This window comes from Oncorhynchus kisutch, linkage group LG5 (assembly GCF_002021735.2).
Source record: "Oncorhynchus kisutch isolate 150728-3 linkage group LG5, Okis_V2, whole genome shotgun sequence".
NCBI classification, from domain to species: Eukaryota; Metazoa; Chordata; class Actinopteri; order Salmoniformes; family Salmonidae; genus Oncorhynchus; species Oncorhynchus kisutch.
In genome coordinates, this window is record NC_034178.2 from 40562298 (window position 1) to 40574420 (window position 12123).

Sequence of the window (12123 nt, forward strand, 5' to 3'; positions counted from 1 at the left end):
CACATGGTGGTGGGACCCAGTTTACCGTAAACCATTCGACATTAAGCATACATTTGTGCTCGTCAGCTTGTAGTCCTAAAAACCGAAATGAGTTACCCTGGTTCGTTCGGACATTCCTATGGGGAACGTTGATGGAGTTTTGGGATAAACACCGAAAATAAAGTCTAAGGGTAACAAAGTTTTAGGAGATTTTATACGTTTTGTTCTATGAGATATGTGTCAATCAACAAATGCTTCAAAAAGTTGGCTGATTTAAGATGATCTCATAGAACTAAAAACCTATAAGATCTCCTAAGCCTGTGTTTACCATAGACCGTATTTTCGGTGTTCATCAAAAAACGTTCAGAAACCCCATTAATTGTCCATCTAGCCATGCAGGATTTACTGCCTACAAACATACGGCATTACTATTGCGCTTTATAGAGCTCGCCAGACTGTAGTCCTAAAAAACGGAAATGAAACCTCTGGTTCGTTCCGCCATTGCTATGGCATTGTGAATGCAGAAAATAAGGTCTGAGGTTAACACAGGTTTAAGAGATCTTATGCATTTTGTTCTATATTATAATAATAACAGTCAGTTAAAACTTGACCTGTATGAATTATGAGGCCATTATGTGCTTATTTTGATTATATAAATGCTTCAATATTCACAAAAAGGAATATTAGCCGATTAATAATATCTCAGAGAACAAAACGTATAGATCTCTCTAAGCCTGTGTTTACAACATACCTTATTTTCGGGATTTATCCAAAAACCCTACAAAATCCCATTAAATTCCGTTAGTGCCTACAAAAAGACGGCATTACCGTTGCTCTCTATACTAGTAGTTCTAAAGTATTATATAATCCCTTCGGCCTCAAAATAAACATATCCACATGGCTATACTATTGCCTTTAACATGTTTATAATAGGCCTATGGGATTTTTATAAGCGTATAGTATGAGGGTATAAGGTACAAAATAATTTTTCAGATATTAAAATATATTACATAAGTATTACACAATGTCTAATGTTCTTGGAGAAAGTGGTACTTGACGTTCTGTTCCCTCCTGTTTTGGTATGCAGGCAGCGTGAGGAAAAGTTGTGCCCGCGAGGGAGTTCGATTTAGCTCGCCCGGGTTTCACCCAAAGAAAGGAGCTTCCACGTGGTTAAAACTGATTTGCATTCGTTTATAAACCGGACTGCCTCCCGGGAATGAGCCGGATGCCCCTTTGAATGCCGAAAACGAAGCCGGTGGGGGGGGAAAAGTGTATGTCAAGCATACGGAGTAATGAGTTTGGATTCGGTATTTTCACGTGCAAAAGTGTAAAAACGCATAAGCTGCCTTTCCAAGGAAAACTACTTTGAAAATATGAACATTAATTTGATGGAAAATACATGTTTTATATTTCTCAAAGATTCATCATGCTGTTTTGTTGTCATTAAGGCCTGGTGATTCTCGATTTCAGCAGGACGCTCCTCCCTCACCGCTTTTGTAATGTGCTGTTTTAGCTTAGGTCACCCCGGTTCAGTCTAATCCAACTCCCTTAGTGTCCCTGAACTGTTATTGTAATTCCTTCTTCAATACAGCAGAGGGCAATATGATACAGAGTCGACATTGGCCTACACACGTTGCCATTACTTTGCTGCGTAGTTTGATTTGAACAACCATACGAAGTAATTATCATATCAAATTTTCTGATCGAAGGGTTTTGTCTGGCTTCGTGTGTTCTTTGCATCTCTATGCCTGTGCATTTTTACAACAAATGAAAATCAAAACACATTCATCATTTCAGCAGTGATTAAAAATCATTGCTGACTTTTTTTCCATTACACAGATTTGTAGAATGAGAAAGTACTTGTCTGAGACTATCATATGTGCAATATATCAGTGGTTGTAGGAGGAGGCGTGTTGATGTAATAGGATTGAAAGTGTATGTCAAAGGAATGTGTTACGTTTCTAACAGCATCTATATAACATTTTACATGCTGTTGACTAATGACGGAGAGCCCGGGGTGTCCTGAGAGAGGGGGTCACCCTAATGCAGAGTTTCCCGAACTCAGTCCTTGAGACCCCAAGGGGTGCATGTTTTTGTTTTTGCCCCAACACTACACAGCTCATTCAAATGACCAAAGCTTGATTAGATGACTATTTGAATCAGCAGTGCTAGGGCAAAAAAAAAAACGTGCACCCCAGTTTGAGAAACCTTGCCCTAATGGAAGGGTGGTCCTTCCAATCTGAGTCAGAGTGAGGTAAGAAGGGAGGGGCGACAGGGTTTTCCTCTTGTGTGTTTTGAGAATTGGGGATGGCTAGAAAACAGTTTTTCCCATTGCTCCTTACCTTATAGTATTTTATGCATGAGTCTCTGAGAAATGGATTCAAAATATTCTCTCTTACCCAGTACCCCTAAAATTAACTTCATGGTCAGCAGAAATGGGTGTATTGGGATAGACCTGATTGGTTGTAGGAGTCTGCTTTGTCTGCTTTGTCTGCTCCTCTCTCCATGTCTGCACATGTGGCCCAGGAGATTGAACAGTCATGGTTCTACACCATTGATATCAATTAAGCAGATCAGTGGTAGAATTTCTACTTCCCATTATTTTCTGTTTCGAGCTAAACAGTTACAGTACTGGCTTTATAATCAGAGATTATTTTCCAACTCCTTATTTTGATTGGTTAAAGTTAGTACAAGAGATATAACTAATGATGGAGACAAATTTTGATTTATAGCTTGCCCTATAGCGATCCATAAATACAGTTTGGTAAATCATGTAATATTCTGATAATGTATGTCTGTACTGCACCAACAGTTGAAGTCGGAAGTTTATGTACACCTTAGCCAAATACATTTAAACTCAGTTTTTCACAATTCCTGACATTTAATCCTAGTAAAAACTTCCAGTCTTAGGTCAGTTAGGATCACCACTTTTTTATTTTAGGAATGTGAAATGTCAGAATAATAGTAGAGAATTATTCTATTTCAGCTTTTATTTATTTCATCACATTCCCAGTGGGTCAGAAGTTTACATACACTCAATTAGTATTTGGTAGCATTGCCTTGAACAATTTAAACTTGGGTCAAACATTTTGGGTAACCTTCCACAAGCTCCCACAATATGTTGGGTGAATTTTGGCCCATTCCTCCTGACAGAGCTGGTGTACCTGAGTCAGGTTTGTAGGCCGCCTTGCTTACACACGCATTTTCAGTTCTGCCCACAAATTTGCTATAGGATTGAGGTCAGGGCTTAATGATGGCCACTCCAATACCTTGACTTTGTTGTCCTTAAGCCATTTTGCCACAACTTTGGAAGTACGCTTGGGGTCATTGTCCATTTGGAAGATCCATTTGCGACCCAGCTTTAACTTCCTGACTGATGTCTCGAGATGTTGCTTCAATATATCCACATACTTTTCCTCCCTCGTGATGCCATCTATTTTGTGAAGTGCACCAGTCCCTCCTGCAGCAAAGCACCCCCACAACATGATGCTGCCAGCCCGTGCTTCACGGTTGGGATGGTGTTCTTTGGATTGCAAGCCTTCCCATTTTGTCCTCCAAACATAACAATGGTCATTATGGCCAAACAGTTCTATTTTTGTTCCATTGGACCAGAGGACATTTCTCCAAAAAGTCCGATCTTTGTCCTCATGTGCAGTTGCAAACCGTAGTCTTGCTTTTTTATGGTGGTTTTGGAGCAGTGGCTTCTTCGTTGCTGAGCGGCCTTTCAGGTTATGTCGGTATAGGACTAATTCTACTGTGGATATAGATACTTTTGTGCCTGTTTCCTCCAGCATCTTCACAAGGTCCTTTGCTGTTGTTATGGGATTGATTTGCACTTTTCGCACCAAAGTACTTCGTCTTTAGGAGACAGAACGCGTCTCCTTCCTGAGCGGTATGACGACTGCGTGGTCCCATGGTGTTTACCATGGGTACCGTGGTACCTTCATACATTTGGAAATTGCTCCCAAGGATGAACCAGACTTGTGGAGAAGGTCTTGGCTGATTTTTAATTTTAATTTTCCCATGATGTCAAGCAAAGAGGCACTGAGTTTGAAGGTAGGCCTTGAAATACATCCACAGGTACACCTCAAATTTACTCAAATTATGTCAATTAGCCTATCAGAAGCTTCTAAAATCATGACATCATTTTATGGAATTTCCCAAGCTGTTTAAAGGCACAGTCAACTTAGTGTATGTAAACTTCTGACCCACTGGAATTGTGATACAGTGAAATAATCTGTCTGTAAACAATTGTTGGAAGAATTACTAGTGTCATGCACAAAGTTGATGAAACTGGCTCTCATGAGGACTGCCACAGGAAAGGAAAGACCCAGAGTTACCTCTGCTGCAGGGGATAAGTTCATTCACTAGCCGACTTGCCAAAACTATAGTTTGTTTACAAGAAATTTGTGGAGTGGTTGAAAAACGAGTTTTAATGACTCCAACCTAAGTGTATGTAAACTTATGACTTCAACTGTATGTAATGGTGGGGTACAACAAGATACATTTTCCTATCTGTAAGAGCTACCCAATAGGCCTACACTAATTGTTGCATCTGAAATAGAAAATTATCCATCATATGAATTTGAAGTAATCAGTTTGAGCTGTAAAAAACAATGGGATTGGATTAGACCCACAGCAGACCGCTGCCTAATGAAACATACTTTGATACATTAGATTTAGTTAGACCACTCTCTGATTTTCCTTTGAGATTAATTGACTTCCTAGATAGTGGTACATTAGGAAACTCGGACTAATCACTTTACGACGCTTTTGTTTAAGCGGTATAGATTTATGCAATACCACATGGTATGTATGACGAGGGATATTCCAGGTTTTGTTTTTCTTTATATGGAGAGTTTAACTTTGTTGTATGATTTTAACTATATTTACAGTCAAGTTCAAAATTATTGGCACCCTTGATAAAATAAATCATACAAAACTACTGAGCTTTGTATGCAACAAAATAAAGGAAATTATATTATTTTATCCTAATGCAATTTCTCAAATGTTTTTTTGTTGTTTAAAGAAGTAATAGTTTTTTGTTAAGATTATTGGCACCCCTGTTTTCAAAACCTTACAATACCTCACCTTCCAAGGATAACAGCACTGAGCCTTTTTCTCAAATGTTTTTATGAGATTGGAGAACACATTGGGTAGGGATCTTAGACCATTCCTCCATACAGAATATTTCCAGATCCTTGATATCCTTTGTCTACTCTTATGGACTGTCATCTTTAATTCAAATAACAGGTTTTCAATGGGGTTCAAGTCTGGAGACTGAGATGGCCATTGAACATTTTAGATTTTGTGGTCAATTTATAATTCCTTTTTGTGTATTTTATTTTTTTGTTACTTTTACCACCTTCTTATGATATCCAATTGGTCATTACAATCTTGTCTCATCGCTGCAACTCCCGTACGGACTCTGTAGAGATGAAGGTCGAGAGCCGTGTGTCCTCCAAAACACAACCCAACCAAACCGCACTGCTTCTTGACACAATGCTCACTTAACCCGGAAGCCAGCTGCATCAACGTGTCGCAGGAAACACCGTACACCTGGCAACCTTGTCAGCGTGCACTGCGCATGGCCCACCACAGGAGTTGCTAGTGCGCGATGGGACAAGGGCATCCCTGTCGGCCAAACCCTCCCCTAACCCGGATGACACTGGGCAAATTGTGCGCCGTCCCATGGGGCTCCCGGTCGCGGCCGGCTATGACAGAGCCTGGACTCAAACCCAGAATCTCTAGAGGCACAGCTAACACTGCGATGCAGTGCATTGCATTAGACCACTGTGCCACTCGGGAGGACCCTTCTTTGTGTATTTTGATGTGTGCTTGTGGTTGTCTTGCTGGAAGATCCATTTGCAGCCAAGTTTCAGCCTCCTAGCAGAGGCTACCAGGTTTTTGGCTGAAATGTCCTGGTACCTTGTAAAGTTCATGATGCCATTGACCTTAACAAGTTCCCCGGGACCAGTGGAAGCAAAATATCCCAATAACATCAAAGATTAGCTTTTTTCTTTGTTCTATAAACTCGCCATGACAACATCACAGGCCGATCCAATTTACTGGTTATATGTGTTTCCAAGATGGCATAGCAGTTCAGACGTCTTTTGTCCTCGTCTTGTCCCATATATATATATATATATATATATATTTACAGCTTTTTTTCACATACATTTTTTAAATTTTCCATCAACTCATCTTCAAAACACTCTCCTGCAACCCGCCTCACCAATTTATATTTATAAAAAATCAAATCTGTAATCCTCCAAGAAGCTAGCCAGAAACTCCAAGAAGCTAGCCAGAAGCTAGCCAGGAGCTAGCCAGAAGCTAGCCCAGAAGCTAATCCAGAAGCTAATCGGAAGCTAGTTCAGAAGCTAGTTAGCTTCTTTACTGGCAAATCGTTAGTATTCAGCTAACCACGGTTTGTGGTCATCAGCTATCCTTTAGCTTGAAAATCTATCGCCAGTTTTGTGCTGCGTAGCGCAGCGCGGCTCGGAACGGAACATACCGGACCAATTTTTCTCTCCATGTCCCTGGATTTCAACCGCTCTCTGGACATTCATACCTGGATCTCACAGCTAGCTAGCTGCTATCCGTGTGACTATCGGCTTTCGTCGATTCCGGAGCAAACATAAATTATTCCGGAGCTAGCCAGCTCCGTCAATCACTCCTTAGTTCCATCAATCACTCCTGGGCTGCAGTCACCTATCCGGACCCGTTTTGCTGCCTACGCGGAGCCCCACCGGGCCTTCACAACGGGACTGCCGACGTTATCTACCCGAAGGAGTTATCCGGCTGGCTCCTCCGTCGCGACGTTACCTGAACGCCCATCTGCGGCCTGCTAACCATTAGCTGTCTTATCGGCTGCTATCTGAATAGACAATCGGACAATTTATGTATTTTTATTATTATTATGTTTTCTTCTTGGGCCTCTATAACTATATCTATTGTTTTTATTTTTGTTGTTGTTGTGTGATTTGGATTAATCCCCTCTACCACACGGAACCCCACTAATCTACTGACGGAACGCAAGAGGTGGCTAATAACAGACCTCCATCCTATGCTAGCTTGCTACCGATGGCTTGGCTAGCTGTCTAAATCGCCGTGACCCCCAACCAACCTCTCCACTCACTGGACCCTTTTGATCACTCGACTAAGCATGCCTCTCCTTAATGTCAATATGCCTTGTCCATTGCTGTTCTGGTTAGTGTTTATTGGCTTATTTCACTGTAGAGCCTCTAGTCCTGCTCACTATACCTTATCCAACCTATTAGTTCCACCACCCACACATGCAATGACATCTCCTGGTTTCAATGATGTTTCTAGAGACAATATCTCTCTCTTCATCACTCAATACCTAGGTTTACCTCCACTGTATTCACATCCTACCATACCTTTGTCTGTACATTATACCCTGATGCTATTTTATCGCCCCAGAAACCTCCTTTTACTCTCTGTTCCAGACATTCTAGACGACCAATTCTTATTGCTTTTAGCCGCACCCTTATTCTACTCCTCCTATGTTCCTCTGGCGATGTAGAGGTGAATCCAGGCCCTGCAGTGCCTAGCTCCACTCCTATTCCCCAGGCGCTCTCTTTTGATGACTTCTGTAACCGTAATAGCCTTGGTTTCATGCATGTTAACATTAGAAGCCTCCTCCCTAAGTTTGTTCTATTCACTGCTTTAGCACACTCTGCCAACCCAGATGTTCTAGCTGTGTCTGAATCCTGGCTTAGGAAGACCACCAAAAAGTCTGACATTTTAATTCCAAACTACAACATTTTCAGACAAGATAGAACTGCCAAAGGGGGCGGTGTTGCAATCTACTGCAAAGATAGCCTGCAGAGTTCTGTCCTACTATCCAGGTCTGTACCCAAACAATTTGAACTTCTACTTTTAAAAATCCACCTCTCTAAAAACAAGTCTCTCACCGTTGCCGCCTGCTATAGACCACCCTCTGCCCTCAGCTGTGCTCTGGACACCATATGTGAACTGATTGCCCCCCATCTATCTTCAGAGCTCGTGCTGCTAGGCGACCTAAACTGGAACATGCTTAACACCCCAGCCATCCTACAATCTAAACTTGATGCCCTCAATCTCACACAAATTATCAATGAACCTACCAGGTACCTCCCCAAAGCCTTAAACACGGGCACCCTCATAGATATCATCCTAACCAACTTGCCCTCTAAATACACTTCTGCTGTCTTCAACCAAGATCTCAGCGATCACTGCCTCATTGCCTGCATCCGTAATGGGTCAGCGGTCAAACGACCTCCACTCATCACTGTAAAACGCTCCCTGAAACACTTCAGCGAGCAGGCCTTTCTAATCGACCTGGCCCGGGGTATCCTGGAAGAATATTGATCTCATCCCGTCAGTAGAGGATGCCTGGATATTTTTTTTTAAATGCCTTCCTAACCATCTTAAATAAACATGCCCCATTCAAGAAATTTAGAACGAGGAACAGATATAGCCCTTGGTTCTCCCCAGACCTGACTGCCCTTAACCAACACAAAAACATCCTATGGCGTTCTGCATTATCATCGAACAGCCCCCGTGATATGCAGCTGTTCAGGGAAGCTAGAAACCATTATACACAGGCAGTTAGAAAAGCCAAGGCTAGCTTCTTCAAGCAGAAATTTGCTTCCTGCAACACTAACTCAAAAAAGTTCTGGGACACTGTAAAGTCCATGGAGAATAAGAACACCTCCTCCCAGCTGCCCACTGCACTGAAGATAGGAAACACTGTCACCACTGATAAATCCACCATAATTGAGAATTTCAATAAGCATTTTTCTACGGCTGGCCATGCTTACCACCTGGATACTCCTACCCCGGTCAACAGCACTGCACCCCCAACAGCAACTCGCCCAAGCCTTCCCCATTTCTCCTTCTCCCAAATCCGTTCAGCTGATGTTCTGAAAGAGCTGCAAAATCTGGCCCCCTACAAATCAGCCGGGCTAGACAATCTGGACCCTTTCTTTCTAAAATTATCTGCCGAAATTGTTGCCACGCCTGTTCAACCTCTCTTTCGTGTCGTCTGAGATTCCCAAAGATTGGAAAGCAGCTGCGGTCATCCCCCTCTTCAAAGGGGGGGACACTCTTGACCCTAACTGCTACAGACCTATATCTATCCTACCGTGCCTTTCTAAGGTCTTCGAAAGCCAAGTCAACAAACAGATTACCGACGATTTCGAATCTCACCATACCTTCTCCGCTATGCAATCTGGTTTCAGAGCTGGTCATGGGTGCACCTCAGCCACGCTCAAGGTCCTAAACGATATCTTAACCGCCATCGATAAGAAACATTACTGTGCAGCCATATTCATTGATCTGGCCAAGGCTTTCGACTCTGTCTATCACCACATCCTCATCGGCAGACTCGACAGCCTTGGTTTCTCAAATGATTGCCTCGCCTGGTTCACCAACTACTTCTCTGATATAGTTCAGTGTGTCAAATCGGAGGGTCTGCTGTCCGGATCTCTGGCAGTCTCTATGGGGGTGCCACAGGGTTCAATTCTTGGACCGACTCTCTTCTCTGTATACATCAATGAGGTCGCTCTTGCTGCTGGTGAGTCTCTGATCCACCTCTACGCAGACGACACCATTCTGTATACTTCTGGCCCTTCTTTGGACACTGTGTTAACAACCCTCCAGGCAAGCTTCAATGCCATACAACTCTCCTTCCGTGGCCTCCAATTGCTCTTAAATACAAGTAAAACTAAATGCATGCTCTTCAACCGATCGCTACCTGCACCTACCCGCCTGTCCAACATCACTACTCTGGACGGCTCTGACTTAGAATACGTGGACAACTACAAATACTTAGGTGTCTGATTAGACTGTAAACTCTCCTTCCAGACCCATATCAAACATCTCCAATCCAAAGTTAAATCTAGAATTGGCTTCCTATTTCGCAACAAAGCATCCTTCACTCATGCTGCCAAACATACCCTTGTAAAACTGACCATCCTACCAATCATCGACTTTGGCGATGTCATTTACAAAATAGCCTCCAATACCCTACTCAACAAATTGAGTAGTGCAATCAGTCTATCACAGTGCAATCCGTTTTGTCACCAAAGCCCCATATTCTACCCACCATTGCGACCTGTACGCTCTCGTTGGCTGGCCCTCGCTTCATACTCGTCGCCAAACCCACTGGCTCCATGTCATCTACAAGACCCTGCTAGGTAAAGTCCCCCCTTATCTCAGCTCGCTGGTCACCATAGCATCTCCCACCTGTAGCACACGCTCCAGCAGCTATATCTCTCTAGTCACCCCCAAAACCAATTCTACATTTGGCCGCCTCTCCTTCCAGTTCTCTGCTGCCAATGACTGGAACGAACTACAAAAATCTCTGAAACTGGAAACACTTATCTCCCTCACTAGCTTTAAGCACCAACTGTCAGAGCAGCTCACAGATTACTGCACCTGTACATAGCCCACCTATAATTTACCCCAAACAACTACCTCTTTCCCAACTGTATTTAATTAATTAATTAATTTTGCTCCTTTGCACCCCATTATTTTTATTTCTACCTTGCACATTCTTCCATTGCAAAACTACCATTCCAGTGTTTTACTTGCTATATTGTATTTACTTTGCCACCATGGCCTTTTTTGCCTTTACCTCCCTTCTCACCTCATTTGCTCACATTGTATATAGACTTGTTTATACTGTATTATTGACTGTATGTTTGTTTTACTCCATGTGTAACTCTGTGTGGTTGTATCTGTCGAACTGCTTTGCTTTATCTTGGCCAGGTCGTAATTGGCAGGGTAGCCTAGTGGTTAGAGCGTTGGACTAGTAACCGAAAGGTTGCAAGTTCAAATCCCCGAGCTGACAAGGTACAAATCTGTCTTTCTGCCCCTGAACAGGTAGATAACCCACTGTTCCTATGCCGTCATTGAAAATAAGAATTTGTTCTCAACTTGCCTACCTGGTGAAATAAATAAATAAAAAGATCCACCACCATATTTTACTGTAGGTATGAGGTACTTTTCTGAATATGCTTCAGTTTTTTAAATATTTGAAACCCACCACTGGTGTTTGTGGCTAAAGAGCTCTATTTTCATGTCATCTGATCATGGCACCGTCTGGAGTTTGCTGAACAGCTTTGGCACTTGGATTGGAACTAGTGCTCTGGTCAGATGACATTTAATATAATAGAGTTCTTTTGCCAAGCACACGAGTGATGGGTTTCATGTCGAAATAAGAATGCATAAGGGCAGAATACTTCCTATGACTTCTGTACAGTACACATTGTGCAGGGGTTGCTCTGCATACACCTCCCTGGTGATTTAAACATTAACACCAATAGTTGTTCCCTGGTCCATAGGGATCTACTTAGAACTTTTATAGTACAGATGTAGGATCTTAATTTAAACCAGTTTGCTACAGCAGGAAAAGAATCCTGCAGCAACAGGAAATGTGGATTATAATTAATGGACATTTTTGTAGGGGATGATACATTTTTCGTAAGGGAAATCATGTCTGAAATTTCAAAGTGGAAATTACAAACTTCAAAAGCCTTTTAAACCTCAAATATACTACAAGTTTGAAAGTTCTCCTGCAACAGGGTGATCAAATTTAAAATCCTACACCTGTACGAGGGCAGGCCCACTAACTATCATGCTATCCCTGTACCACTGTTACTTGTCAGTTCCCCATAGAATAGGGTAGATCTATTTCTGTATGGACTCTGCAGCAACAATTAACACACGTCATATCCATGACCATAAACAAACATTTGTGGCTGTCATATGATATCTAGAATGGTATTAGATGAATGGTATAGAAATATACATGATTAGCATACACTGTCAGATAATTCAATGTCCAAAATAATGTCATCTGTGGGTAAGTTCATCAGGCAATGCTAGTTAATACTGTAAACTGTATCTAGTTGAGAAAAAAATGTATAGCCTTTGATTCCTTTTTGATTACACATTTGGTTTATAAAGATGTTTTTTTAAAGAAGCCCAAAACAGTTGTAGGTGTCATAAGAACCTCATTGGAATAATGCCTTCACTGTTCCTCATATGGGGTCTATAAAGAGATGGAAGTGTGTGCCATGCTTTGTGACATGGTCAGGCTAGTGTGACATGGTCAGAAAGACAAAGAAACAGTAG